Source organism: Thalassophryne amazonica, chromosome 2 (assembly GCF_902500255.1).
Source record: "Thalassophryne amazonica chromosome 2, fThaAma1.1, whole genome shotgun sequence".
NCBI classification, from domain to species: domain Eukaryota; kingdom Metazoa; phylum Chordata; class Actinopteri; order Batrachoidiformes; family Batrachoididae; genus Thalassophryne; species Thalassophryne amazonica.
The window spans coordinates 131,978,503-131,992,378 of record NC_047104.1 but is presented as its reverse complement, the minus strand read 5'-3'; positions in this window follow the sequence as shown (position 1 = coordinate 131,992,378).

Sequence of the window (13,876 nt, the reverse complement as noted above, 5' to 3'; positions counted from 1 at the left end):
TGTTTTTCAGAAAGAGGTGCCAGTAAAGAGCCCGTACACCCCCAAGACCAGCCCCAGCTACCCCCTCCAACCTGGTGGCTGCCCAAATTGACTGTGACCCAACTGACTTCAGAACAGCCTAGAGACCCACTGCAACATGCCCCACCTGACCCTCCGGAGCAACCTCCACCAGTAAGATGCTCACAGCGCTCAAATTTTGGCACGTTGCCATCAAGGTATCAGGTTTAATTGGCAGGGACGACCAAGGACAAAGAGGGGGGAAAATGTCACAGGGTTCCCACTTTCCTGTTGCCTACCTTGTGTTTTGGTTTTATTTTGTGTGTATGTGTGCTGTGTACTGGGCAATAGGTAATGGACCTACGAATTATCCTGTACTGCCCCAACCTGGTGATTGGTTAATTGCAGCCTTGAGAACAGTTTAAATAGGCCATTTGGGGAAACTGGGGGGTGTGCAGAGGAGGACGTCTCGTGTGACGCAGACCCGGAAGCGGAAGCGGGAGAAGGAGTGTTGCACGGATCAGAGACAGCTGTGGAGGAAGACAGCTGCGGAGAAGAGAGGAGACGGGACCCGCGCACAAACAGCTGAGTGAAGGGACGATTTCCCCCTACCGTGTGTGTGTGTGTGGTGTACGGTTGGGACCTGAGTGAAGCACCAGCTCAGTGTTTGTTTACTTCTGTGTCCCACAGTTGTTGCACGCATCTGGTCGAGTTGGTAGGAGAGGGAGGAGCGGATCAGCATTTAGATACGCCTTTAAAGCCACACGTAAAGGGACGTGCACCATTGAGCGTGTTGCTGTGTGTGTGGTGTTTTTTTAATTTCATTTTATAATTGAGCATGTCCGGTGGCTAAGGTCTGACTCTGCGTCCCACAGGGAAGCCTACGCCAGCACGGTGCAGCCTGGGAACAGGAGTGAGACGGGGAGCCGAGGAGACACGGAGTCGTTGTGCAACGCTATTGTCACGATAAGTAAAGGAACGTGTCCTGCTATATATTTGTGTGTGTGGGTCGAGCACGGGAGGGGCACTTGTTTGAGTCCCGTTATATTTGTCCCCAGCTCCGCATGGTGGCGCTGGTCTGGTGACGGAGGTGGTCGTGGAGCGGATGCGAACAAGGACTTCCGCTAGGAGTATAAGTTTGGTGTGAACGCTTGTTCGTGTGGGGAACGCCTGGAGGCCACGATTGAACACTGCTTCCACCTGTGGATGCCCTGGAATCCCCCCACCAGAGAGGAACTGTCTTTTTTAGTTATTTGACTGGCTTTTTAGTGGCTTAGTCCAGTCCAGTTCTGGGACCTGATTTTAATAGGCTTTATTTTAATATAAAAATTTTACAAATTTTGATTAGAACTGTTATAAATCTCTCCAGCTGTCCTCATTTTTTTTTCGGTGGTACATTTTGGTGACAAAAAGGAGTCTTACATTTTGACAAATGTGTGACAATCCGTTAAGTAATTTTGACATAATCCTTCAAAGCCCATATAAAGTGAATTTTGATCCAGAATCCAGATCCGGATCACTTCCAAAATTCAGTGGAGTCTTCCATGCCCTAATATCCATCTGTGGTGCAAATGTGGTGAGAATCCATGGAGTGGTTTTGAAGTAATCCTTCAAAGCCTATATAAAGGGAAATCTTGATCCAGAATCTGGATCTGGATCACCTCGAAAATTGAATGGAGTCCTCCGTGCCCTAATATCTATTTGTGGTGCAAATGTGGTGAGAATCCGTTAAATAGTTTTGACATAATCCTTCAAAGCCAAAATAAAGGGAAATCTCGATCCAGAATCCAGATCCAGATCTCGATCACAGTAATTCAGATCTGGATCTGGATCACCTCAAAAATTTAATGGAGTCCTCCATGCCCAATATCTATTTGTGGTGCAAAAGTGGTGAGAATCCGTTAAGTAGTTTTGACATGATCCTTCAAAGCCTATATAAAGTGAATTTTGATCCAGAATCCGGATATGGATCACCTCCAAAATTCAGTGGAATCTTCCATGCCCTAATTTTTATTTGGGTTACAAAGTTGGTGAGAATCCTTTAAGTAGTTTTGAAGAAATCCCTCAAAGCCTATATAAAGTGAAATCTTGATCCAGAATCTGGACCTGGATCCAGATCACCTCCAAAATGTATTGGAGTGTTCCATGGCCTAACATGTATCTGTGTTTAAAATGTTGTCAAAATCTGTGCAGTAGTTTTGACATAATCCTGTTAACTGTAATCCTTCAAAGCCTACATAAAGTGAACCTTGATCCAGAATCTGAATCTGGATCTGGATCACCTCCACAATTTAATGGGTTCTTCGATGGCTGGAAATCTATCTGTGGTGAAACTTTCATCAAAATCCGTGCAGAAGTTTTGACATAATCCTGCTAACAGTCAGACAGACAAATAAACAAGCGCCAATGATTTTATTACGTCCTTGGCGGACGTAACAAATCAATCATTAAATGTCTAAAATGCACCTCATGGGCTTCAAATCACTTCCAGTCTTAAGTTTTCTGTCATTGTCAGAAATAGATGGAAAGTCAGTGTTTGCCACTCAGGAGTGGAGGTAGAGGATCAATAACGCCTGAACTATTCCAGCCCAGTCACTTGAATAATGCGTCAACTCGCAGTGACGTGGGAGGTCACATGGAAGAAAGGAACGGTGCACTGAATGCTTTCACTTTGGTGTCCTTTCATGACGGGAAAGCCAATCAATTTGCAGTATTGTGAAAAGATTTTAAAAATGAAAAGAAGGCCTTCAACAGAAACGCCAGCGGTATGAAGGTGTTTCTTTGGAATATCTGTTGAATCATAAGGAAATATTTTCTGCATTGGAAGGCCACTTTAAGAAATTATTTATACAGCATGAGTGCGAGAGACCAAACAGTGAAGCAAGAGAGCACAAAATATGTTGAAAAACAAGGTTTTGCTAATCTCACATAAAGGAAATGAACTTTACAAGCTAAAAAAATGAGTAATAACTAGGCTTATAAAAGACATCAACGTGATCAAAACATATGGTTCTGTGTAGCCTTGACATCAGATTAGTCCTGTTCAAAATATCCTTGACTAACACCATTCCACCGTGTTTAATCCATACTGGTGTTTTGAAATCGTGCTTTTATCATCTTCGTCTTTTATCAAAGGTAAAACCGTTTTTATCTTTCAACCTTTTTGAACAAGTTGTGCACTCTTTTATTTCAAGTCGTCTGGACTACTGTAACGCACTTTATTTCGGCATTAGCCAGCGGGCTCTTTCCCATTTGCAGTTAGTCCAGAACGCTGCAGCACGACTTTTAACAGGAGCCTGGAAGCGTGATCACATAACCCCAATTCTTGCATCTTTGCACTGGCTTCCTATTCATTTTAGAATTGATTTTAAGATTTTATTGTTTGTTTTTAAAGCTTTGAATGGAATGGCCCCTCAATACATCACTGACCTCCTACAAATTTACTCTCCGGCGCGTGCTCTGAGGTCTGAGGGCCATTTCCAGCTCATGGTACCCAAGACAAGACTTAAAACCAGGGGGGACAGGGCTTTCTCTGTGGCTGGCCCCAGACTTTGGAACGCTCTGCCCCTCCATGTCCGAACAGCCCCCACAGTGGAGTGTTTTAAGTCTTGTTTGAAGACCCACTTTTATTCTCTGGTTTTTAACACTGAGTGAGTTGTGTGGTCCTCTTATTGGTTTTATCTTTTGTATGCTGTATGTATTTATTTATTTATCTTGCACATTTTAGTTAATTTTATTGTTAATTTTCTTATTTTTAATTTTTGACTACTGGGGTTTTATCTATCGTGATTCTATTGTATGTGCAGCACTTTGGAACATTTTTGTTGTTAAATGTGCTATATAAACAAAGTGGATTGGATTGGATACTGACTGCAAAATGTTTCTGTTAAACTGTTGGGAACTTCATTTTGACCTTTCAAGGTTACCCAAGGTCAAAAACCATGTGACCAACAGAAAGTTATATGACTTCACATTAATGCTTCATAGTAACCAGACGTGTATTTTTAACCCATTCCTTAAAATAGTCATTCTAATTTGTCCCCTAATGTGTTTTTCTTAAGCTCAAAACACATTATCCTTGACTGACCCTCAACCAGTCCACTATGTCTGACCCAAATCACATCTAATCATCAAGTTATTTTGTTCAAATTCCAATAACAAACTATGTACAGAGGGAAACATATGCACCATAGTCAAAGTGATACTTCTGTTTTTGACTATTTATTTGAATAGATGTTACATAAAATGTTCTCTTTGTAAAAATGTGTTTTTTAATGTGCTTCTGCTTAAGTAATTTTGAGTCACAACTCACGCTGTCAAGTTAGTCAGTCTGATTATTTTTTCATGTTTGCCTAAATTATGCATATAACACCTCCAGGTTACACTGAAATTGATGATGGCCTGAAAATATCATTGGAAGAGGGTGATTTTCTCTCCAGGAGGGGCTGCTGGAGCAAGTAGAGCTGCAGCTGACAGTCAGAGAAGCTTTCACTAGCTGTGCCATTGGAACCAGTCCTCCTGGAGCTGTGAGTCCCCTGGACTGGTGACACAATCATACAATGTGAAAGACTGTGACGTGGTCCCATTGGTCCTGAGGTGTATCCTGTCCAGTTACATTCACGTTAGTGCTTTACTGGAAACCATTAACTGCATTACTTAAATGTGGGGAATATTACAGGGAGGAAAATGTAATGACAAGGAGCATGAATGGTGCACGAAGGAGGATTCAAATGGCACTCGTGAAAAATCCGAGCAGCACTCGAATGCCCCATGTACAGCAGTCTGAGCAACATGAACAGCATGCGAGTGTGAGTGTCCCCCCCAGTCCAACATTGTTGAGATGCAGCCAAGGTGGCGAAAGCATAAACGGCAGCCGGAGTGCAGTGCAATCACTGTCCAGCGCAGCATGCACATCTGGATGGGCTGTCATGTCCATGATAGATGTCATTTAACATATACAATGTCATTCCCTCCCATGAGTTACACAATGTATATGAGACACTGTGATCATCACAGCTGTAACACAAGACGTGCAGGTGTGCACAGTGTGCTGCTTGCCCACGACAAGTTAATGCATGTGACAGGCTCGGCGCCAGAAGAAAAAAATATTAAGGGGGCGATGAGTTTATCACAGGGGGCAGGGTCGCCCCCCCCCCAAAAAAAAGTGCGCACCGGAGGGTACCTGCCTCTGAGTGTGCGTAATGAATTGGGTGCGCTCCTAGAAAGCTCGTGTATTTAGGCTACACCGTTGTAAGAGACTGACTGAGTAAGAGTAAAGAGTGATGACTATTTTTTTTAATTATTATTTGAACGTATAGACCCTCGGTCAAGTGATCTCCTGCATACCACAAAACCAAACCAACAACTGATCTGAGAAACGACACGAGACAGTAGATTAACCCCACATACAGCCCTCCATCACAAGCGCAAACACAGCGCAATTGGGTATGACAGTCACACAACGGGTCAAAGATAAACCTTTCATGTAGATATACAGTGGTCCCTCGTTTATCACGGGAGTTACGTTCTAAAAATAGCCCGCAATAGGCGAAATCCGTGAAGTAGTCAGCATTATTTTTTACAATTATTATAGACGTTTTAAGGCTGTAAAACCCCTCACTACACACTTTATACACTTTTCTCAAACAGGCATTAACATTTTCTCACTTTTCTCTCATGTGTAAACACTCTCAAAGTTCAAACCTTAGTAGAAAAATAAGACCAACCTGTTTTCAGGCCCAAACATTTGTTTGAGAAATAAAAATAGAACGTTTTCCTTTAAATAATTATGATGGCTTTTAGAACTAACGAATTTAATTTTAACGATCAACCTACGAGGTTGGACACATAAGAAATTATTAATAGTGACTGACCAGTATTTCACTGTTCCTCTGATCGCGCCTCTTCATCCTGGCACCGCGCCACTGTCACATTCGAGGGGGCGAGGTTGATGATGTGAGGGGCGTCGCCCCCAAACGCCCCCTCGTGGTGCCGGGTCCATGCTGGCACCAAATGCAGCTGACCGGAATGTGAAAGCTGTGGAACACTCATCATGACATATAAAGTATGTCCCTCTGGAGGTGGAACTACCAAGCAGCAGTGTGCCCACATCGCCACAACAGAGACAAAAATGAAAACTCAGCTGTGGAACAGCTCCAGCTACATGTCATAGCACTGGGTGGACACCAACCACGCAGCAGCCTGTGCTGTACATCCCATCCCGCTGACAGCTCCCACCGTCAACTCACAAAAGCTTTGTCCCGTATGAATCCCATATAGGTCCCACATAAACCCCATATGACACGGCGTTCTGCGGCCAGTGCACCATCCAACTGGACAGCACAACAGCCTACTGCACCTCAGGCCACATGACACGCAACTGCAACGTCCACACAGTCCATCCGTGGAGCATTAACTGACAGCCAGGACACACACGTGTACCAGTGTGGCCAGCTCATGGGTCTCACATCCTGGAGAGGGGAAAACCGTGAGCCCATTCATGTGACCTCTTTGCTGCTCCGGACAGGGGGGCATGTCGCTGACCGCGGACCATCCGTGTGGCCGGCCAGTGTGTTCATGATGTGACTGCATGGACGCCTCACGTCTGTGCAGGTCAGAACTGCTCCAAGCAGGTGGTCTGCAGCAGCTGTGAACTTCACTGGCCTGGCCTCCGGTCACTGTGTATGCGAGGGAGAGGGGGATGTTTTTATTACATTATATTTAATCTCCTTCATGTCATATCATTAATTCCTTGTTTACTTCCTTGAGAATGGTTCCTGAACAACAAGGAACAGGAGGATGATAATTCTTGTATTTTCCACTCCTTATAACAAGAATTAAATATTTTAACAGACAAAAAAAATCCATTTGTGTCCTCAATTCTAACAAAGATGCCATCCCAGCATGTCATGTCATCAAGCATCAATTCCATCATTACCAGTAACATGATTGAACGGTAAATTCATTGTTCTTATAATGTTGTATAGTCTCTCATTATTTTGTCCTTAAACATTTTCTTCAATTTATAAAGATTTGTACATGTAATTGCTTCCATGCTGCTATGAGAGCATGTCAGCGCGGATACACTGTCACACCTCTCCCCATGGTCACAGTGTTCATGCACGTGCACACGATTGTGCACGAAAGCATACAACAATGCTACTATTGTAATGCTCTATTTTTGGGTTTACAGCAGTCCAGGATTAGGGGTCTTCAACTGGTTCAAAATGCTGCTCCCACCTGTTTGGTGCAACTCACAGCTGGAGAACACATATCTGCCATGTAGAACATCATCTCTCAACATGCCACCGCAATGTACACGTGTTTGCATGCTCTCCTGAGATGGTAAAAAATGAAAACACATATCACTTTTGCAACACGTTCAGCAGCGCCTCACTGCACACTGCAGACACCATCAGCCAGGCTGCCCAATGTGAATATATCCATCTGATTATATGAACGCTCAGCTGGTGATCCAAATGTCACGCCCACCACGTATGTTATAGTCCACATGACAGAAACAAAGAGTGGAAAAATAAATATATACATACATATAATAAAAGGAAAGGCATGAACTCATTCATTCATGTGTAATCACTTTGCTGTTCGCGCTCCAGACAAGGGGGCGTGTCAGCTGACCGCCGGCCAGCGACAATGTCAGCTGGAACTGACAGAGTGAACACGACGTTTTAAATTAAATGAAAGCAAACAGAGAGCTGGAGGACAAATAAATAAAATAATATAATAAATAAATAAGGGAATTAAATTAATAAATAGGGTAAAAATGAAAATAAAGTGAAATAAATAAATCACAGAAAAATGTTTCACCCTCTGACCCCTGACACAACTTAAAAGGTGTGCACATAAAGGTATCCAGATGCACAGAGCCCCTGAGTGGTCCTAAAGAGGAAAATATTGGGAAAGCTATTGTATATTGATTGAAATGCTATTGTGGGTGTATGACAGTGGTGTCAAAAGTACACACATTTGTTACTTAAGTAGAAGTATAGATACTGCAGTTTAAAAACACTCTGGTAAAAGTTGAAGTATCAACTTGACCTCTTTACTCAAGTAAAAGTGAAAAAGTATGTGCTCCAAAACCTACTTAAAGTATAAAAGTATAAAGTAACCTCTTAAAAAAAAAGGTAGATGCCACTATATGAATTGAAAGCTTAATTTAAAAACTAATTCATTCTACATGTGGCCCAAGACCCAAAACCCAAAATTACCCCCCAACACCACCTGCACGAAAATGTTTCAATTCTAGAAGCTGTGAAATGCAATCTGGGACTATTCCAGACAATAAACTGCAGTGAGTGCAGCATCCATTTAGTGAGAAAAAAAAACCCAACTTATTCAAATTCATTCCAGTAGTATTCTGCTCTTACAAGGATGCAGCAGTTTTCTAGTTTGGCAGATAGTTCTGGAGGAAATCACTGAAGAAATTAACACATTGAAAATATGGTTTGACCGAAACAAACTGTCATTAAACTTAAATAAAACAGGGATGAAATGGAGGTGTAAGAGTCACTAGGTGTTCACAGGAAACATTTATTTCTGTATGTATGTATGTATGTATTTATGTATGTTCATTGTTAGTCGCTTTTATATTTTATTTTCTGTTGTGTTTCTATTCAGGTTCTTTTTGTCTCTTTCTCTGAAATTGTATATAATAATCATTAGATTATTAACATATAAACAAAAATAAATTTAAGAAATATTACAATTTGAAAACAAATGCACCCAAACGTGAAGACAGCTGGAACTGCTTCATGCTAACTTTTAACATTGAAAATGCCATAGACATGCTAACGTGTTAGCGTGGCTCCCGTTTTTAAATTATAAAATACATCTATCAACTGTTTCAGAAGACCATAACAGGTCGGTTTAACATAGAAAAGGTAAATAATACTCACAGAAGTATGCTCTTTAGGGTTTTAGCGGGGGAAAATTAAGCGAAAGAAAGAAAGAATAAATAAAACAATAGGTCGAAGCATTGCTTCAATCTGCGAACCACTGCTTCGATTGGTTCAAAATCCATTCCTTTATCTTCATTGATCCATTTTTCTGATATAGCAATTATGTTAAATATTTTTTTAAATTGACTTAAATATTCTTTAATGTTGTTAAAGTTTGCATACAGACTTCTGCTGTTGAAATGGATTATTGATAATTTGTTATCCGTTTTAATGATCCGATTAAACTGTTCATCTGTATAATAGCAACAACTGTCATTGATATTTGAGAAGAAATTATCGTCCGGGTCTATATCGTGCTCCAAGTCCAGTACATTGTGGTCTGTGTATTTAAATGTTCTCAGTTCTAGTTTTCCATGATCAGCAATCCTGTGAGTTATAGTGTGTTAGTTAGTGACCGATCTCTGCTCCCCTCCACAGCATGTCTTTTTCCTGGTTCTCTCCCTCAGCCCCAACCAGTCCCAGCAGAAGACTGCCCCTCCCTGAGCCTGGTTCTGCTGGAGGTTTCTTCCTGTTAAAAGGGAGTTTTTCCTTCCCACTGTAGCCAAGTGCTGGCTCACAGGGGGTCATTTTGACCATTGGGGTTTTACATAATTATTGTATGGCCTTGCCTTACAATATAAAGCACCTTGGGGCAACTGTTTGTTGTGATTTGGCGCTATATAAAAAAATTGATTGATTGATTGATTGATTGATATCCTTCTTGTCTCCAGATGTAGATGATGTAGTAGATGAATAGGTTCCTCTGGTCTGTGTCATGGTGTTGTGATGTGTTTGTGTCCTCATACCTTATTGATCGTATTTGTCCAGTTCCTTGATGTTCCTGATTACCATAACCTTCGCTTGTTCTGGTGTTCCGTTCAGTTTGATGAATGTTTTGCAGTTGGATGTCCATGTCTGTTGAATTTTTCCATGCTTTTTTAAGAGACGAGCTTTCCTGGCGATGTCTGCGTTTCTTTTGGTCAGATGTTCATTGATGAATACGTTTGTTCCTTTGAGTTTCCGTCCCTGTTTTAACAATGCCATTTTATGTTTTCTGTTGACAAACCTCATTATAACAGCTCGCTTGTCTCCATCCTCTCTCCTGGGCAGGGGGTGGCACGCTTCAATGTTATTACAGTCAATCAATCAATCAATCAATTTTTTTTTATATAGCGCCAAATCACAACAAACAGTTGCCCCAAGGCGCTTTATATTGTAAGGCAAGGCCATACAATAATTACGTAAAACCCCAACGGTCAAAACGACCCCCTGTGAGCAAGCACTTGGCTACAGTGGGAAGGAAAAACTCCCTTTTAACAGAAAGAAACCTCCAGCAGAACCAGGCTCAGGGAGGGGCAGTCTTCTGCTGGGACTGGTTGGGGCTGAGGGAGAGAACCAGGAAAAAGACATGCTGTGGAGGGGAGCAGAGATCGATCACTAATGATTAAATGCAGAGTGGTGCATACAGAGCAAAAAGAGAAAGAAACAGTGCATCATGGGAACCCCCCAGCAGTCTACGTCTATAGCAGCATAACTAAGGGATGGTTTAGGGTCACCTGATCCAGCCCTGACTATAAGCTTTAGCAAAAAGGAAAGTTTTAAGCCTAATCTTAAAAGTAGAGAGGGTGTCTGTCTCCCTGATCTGAATTGGGAGCTGGTTCCACAGGAGAGGAGCCTGAAAGCTGAAGGCTCTGCCTCCCATTCTACTCTTACAAACCCTAGGAACCACAAGTAAGCCTGCAGTCTGAGAGCGAAGCGCTCTATTGGGGTGATATGGTACTACGAGGTCCCTAAGATAAGATGGGACCTGATTATTCAAAACCTTATAAGTAAGAAGAAGAATTTTAAATTCTATTCTAGAATTAACAGGAAGCCAATGAAGAGAGGCCAATATGGGTGAGATATGCTCTCTCCTTCTAGTCCCCGTCAGTACTCTAGCTGCAGCATTTTGAATTAACTGAAGGCTTTTTAGGGAACTTTTAGGACAACCTGATAATAATGAATTACAATAGTCCAGCCTAGAGGAAATAAATGCATGAATTAGTTTTTCAGCATCACTCTGAGACAAGACCTTTCTGATTTTAGAGATATTGCGTAAATGCAAAAAAGCAGTCCTACATATTTGTTTAATATGCGCTTTGAATGACATATCCTGATCAAAAATGACTCCAAGATTTCTCACAGTATTACTAGAGGTCAGGGTAATGCCATCCAGAGTAAGGATCTGGTTAGACACCATGTTTCTAAGATTTGTGGGGCCAAGTACAATAACTTCAGATTTATCTGAGTTTAAAAGCAGGAAATTAGAGGTCATCCATGTCTTCATGTCTGCAAGACAATCCTGCAGTTTAGCTAATTGGTGTGTGTCCTCTGGCTTCATGGATAGATAAAGCTGGGTATCATCTGCGTAACAATGAAAATTTAAGCAATACCGTCTAATAATACTGCCTAAGGGAAGCATGTATAAAGTGAATAAAATTGGTCCTAGCACAGAACCTTGTGGAACTCCATAATTAACTTTAGTCTGTGAAGAAGATTCCCCATTTACATGAACAAATTGTAATCTATTAGACAAATATGATTCAAACCACCGCAGCGCAGTGCCTTTAATACCTATGGCATGCTCTAATCTGTGTAATAAAATTTTATGGTCAACAGTATCAAAAGCAGCACTGAGGTCTAACAGAACAAGCACAGAGATGAGTCCACTGTCCGAGGCCATAAGAAGATCATTTGTAACCTTCACTAATGCTGTTTCTGTACTATGATGAATTCTAAAACCTGACTGAAACTCTTCAAATAGACCATTCCTCTGCAGATGATCAGTTAGCTGTTTTACAACTACCCTTTCAAGAATGTTTGAGAGAAAAGGAAGGTTGGAGATTGGCCTATAATTAGCTAAGATAGCTGGGTCAAGTGATGGCTTTTTAAGTAATGGTTTAATTACTGCCACCTTAAAAGCCTGTGGTACATAGCCAACTAACAAAGACAGATTGATCATATTTAAGATCGAAGCATTAAATAATGGTAGGGCTTCCTTGAGCAGCCTGGTAGGAATGGGGTCTAATAAACATGTTGATGGTTTGGATGAAGTAACTAATGAAAGTAACTCAGACAGAACAATCGGAGAGAAAGAGTCTAACCAAATACCGGCATCACTGAAAGCAGCCAAAGATAACGATACGTCTTTGGGATGGTTATGAGTAATTTTTTCTCTAATAGTTAAAATTTTGTTAGCAAAGAAAGTCATGAAGTCATTACTAGTTAAAGTTAATGGAATATTCAGCTCAATAGAGCTCTGACTCTTTGTCAGCCTGGCTACAGTGCTGAAAAGAAACCTGGGGTTGTTCTTATTTTCTTCAATTAGTGATGAGTAGAAAGATGTCCTAGCTTTACGGAGGGCTTTTTTATAGAGCAACAGACTCTTTTTCCAGGCTAAGTGAAGATCTTCTAAATTAGTGAGACGCCATTTCCTCTCCAACTTACGGGTTATCTGCTTTAAGCTACGAGTTTGTGAGTTATACCACGGAGTCAGACACTTCTGATTTAAAGCTCTCTTTTTCAGAGGAGCTACAGCATCCAAAGTTGTCTTCAATGAGGATGTAAAACTATTGACGAGATACTCTATCTCCCTTACAGAGTTTAGGTAGCTACTCTGCACTGTGTTGGTATATGGTATTAGAGAACATAAAGAAGGAATCATATCCTTAAACCAGCAGAACAGTCCATTTGAATACCTTTAGATTGCAGGAAGTCAGCCACCTGTTGTTTCACTGAGCTGGCCTCCTGCTCACTGGCCTCCCCTCCGCTGTCTTCTGACACCGCCCGTGCATAGGATCGTGGTTTAATATGAATTCCTGTAATAATAACGTCGTTCATCCTTGTGTACTGTTCCAACTCCGCAACACGGTTCTCCAGGTGCACCAGACGCCGGTCTTTCTCAGCATTCTGGATCCGGAGAGCCTTCACTTCTTCCACCAGCTCCATAATGGATTTCTGCTGCATTTTAACAACAGAGATTTCCTCAGACAAAAAGTCCAGGGACTTCTTAATATCGTCTCCCTCCTCCGCCGTCAGTGCCTTCTTCGGACCCATGGTCAGATAAATCCGCGCTGGCACCTCGGTAAAGCCGCGCCGGTGGAACTGCGCTGGCGCCAAGGGCTTCAGGTGGAGCCGCGCTGGTGGATGTGCGCTGGTACCTCGGGCCTCGGTGAAGCTGCGCCGGTGGAACTGCACTGACGCCTCGGGCTTCAGGTGGAGCCGTGCCGGTGGTACTGCACTGACGCCTCGGGCTTCAGGTGGAGCCGTGCCGGTGGTACTGCACTGACGCCTCGGGCCTCTGTGAAGCTGTGCCGGTGGAACTGCACTGACGCCTCGGGCCTCTGTGAAGCTGCGCCGGTGGAACTGCACTGACGCCTCGGGCCTCTGTGAAGCTGCGCCGGTGGAACTGCACTGACGCCTCGGGCCTCTGTGAAGCTGCGCCGGTGGAACTGCACTGACGCCTCGGGCCTCGGTGAAGCCGCGCCGGTGGAACTGCACTGACGCCTCGGGCTTCGGTGAAGCCGCGCCGGTGGATGTGCGCTGACACCTCAGCACCGCACATCCACCGGCACTGAAGCCAAGAGTAACGAGGCTGTTTGTTTTAAAAATGTAAGGAATAGAAAGTACAGATACTTGTGTGAAAATGTAATGAGTAGAAGTCAGAAGTAGGCAGAAAAATAAGTAATGGAGTAAAGTATAGATACCTAAAAAGTGTACTTAAGTACAGTAACAAAGTATTTGTACTTTGTTACTTGACACCTCTGGTGTATGACATGTGATTCATTTCCATGGTTTGATTTAGTCAATTGCATGCCGTAAATAAATAATTTTAGCAGTACATATGGTCAAGATATTCATTCCTACTTCTGCGGGCACATATC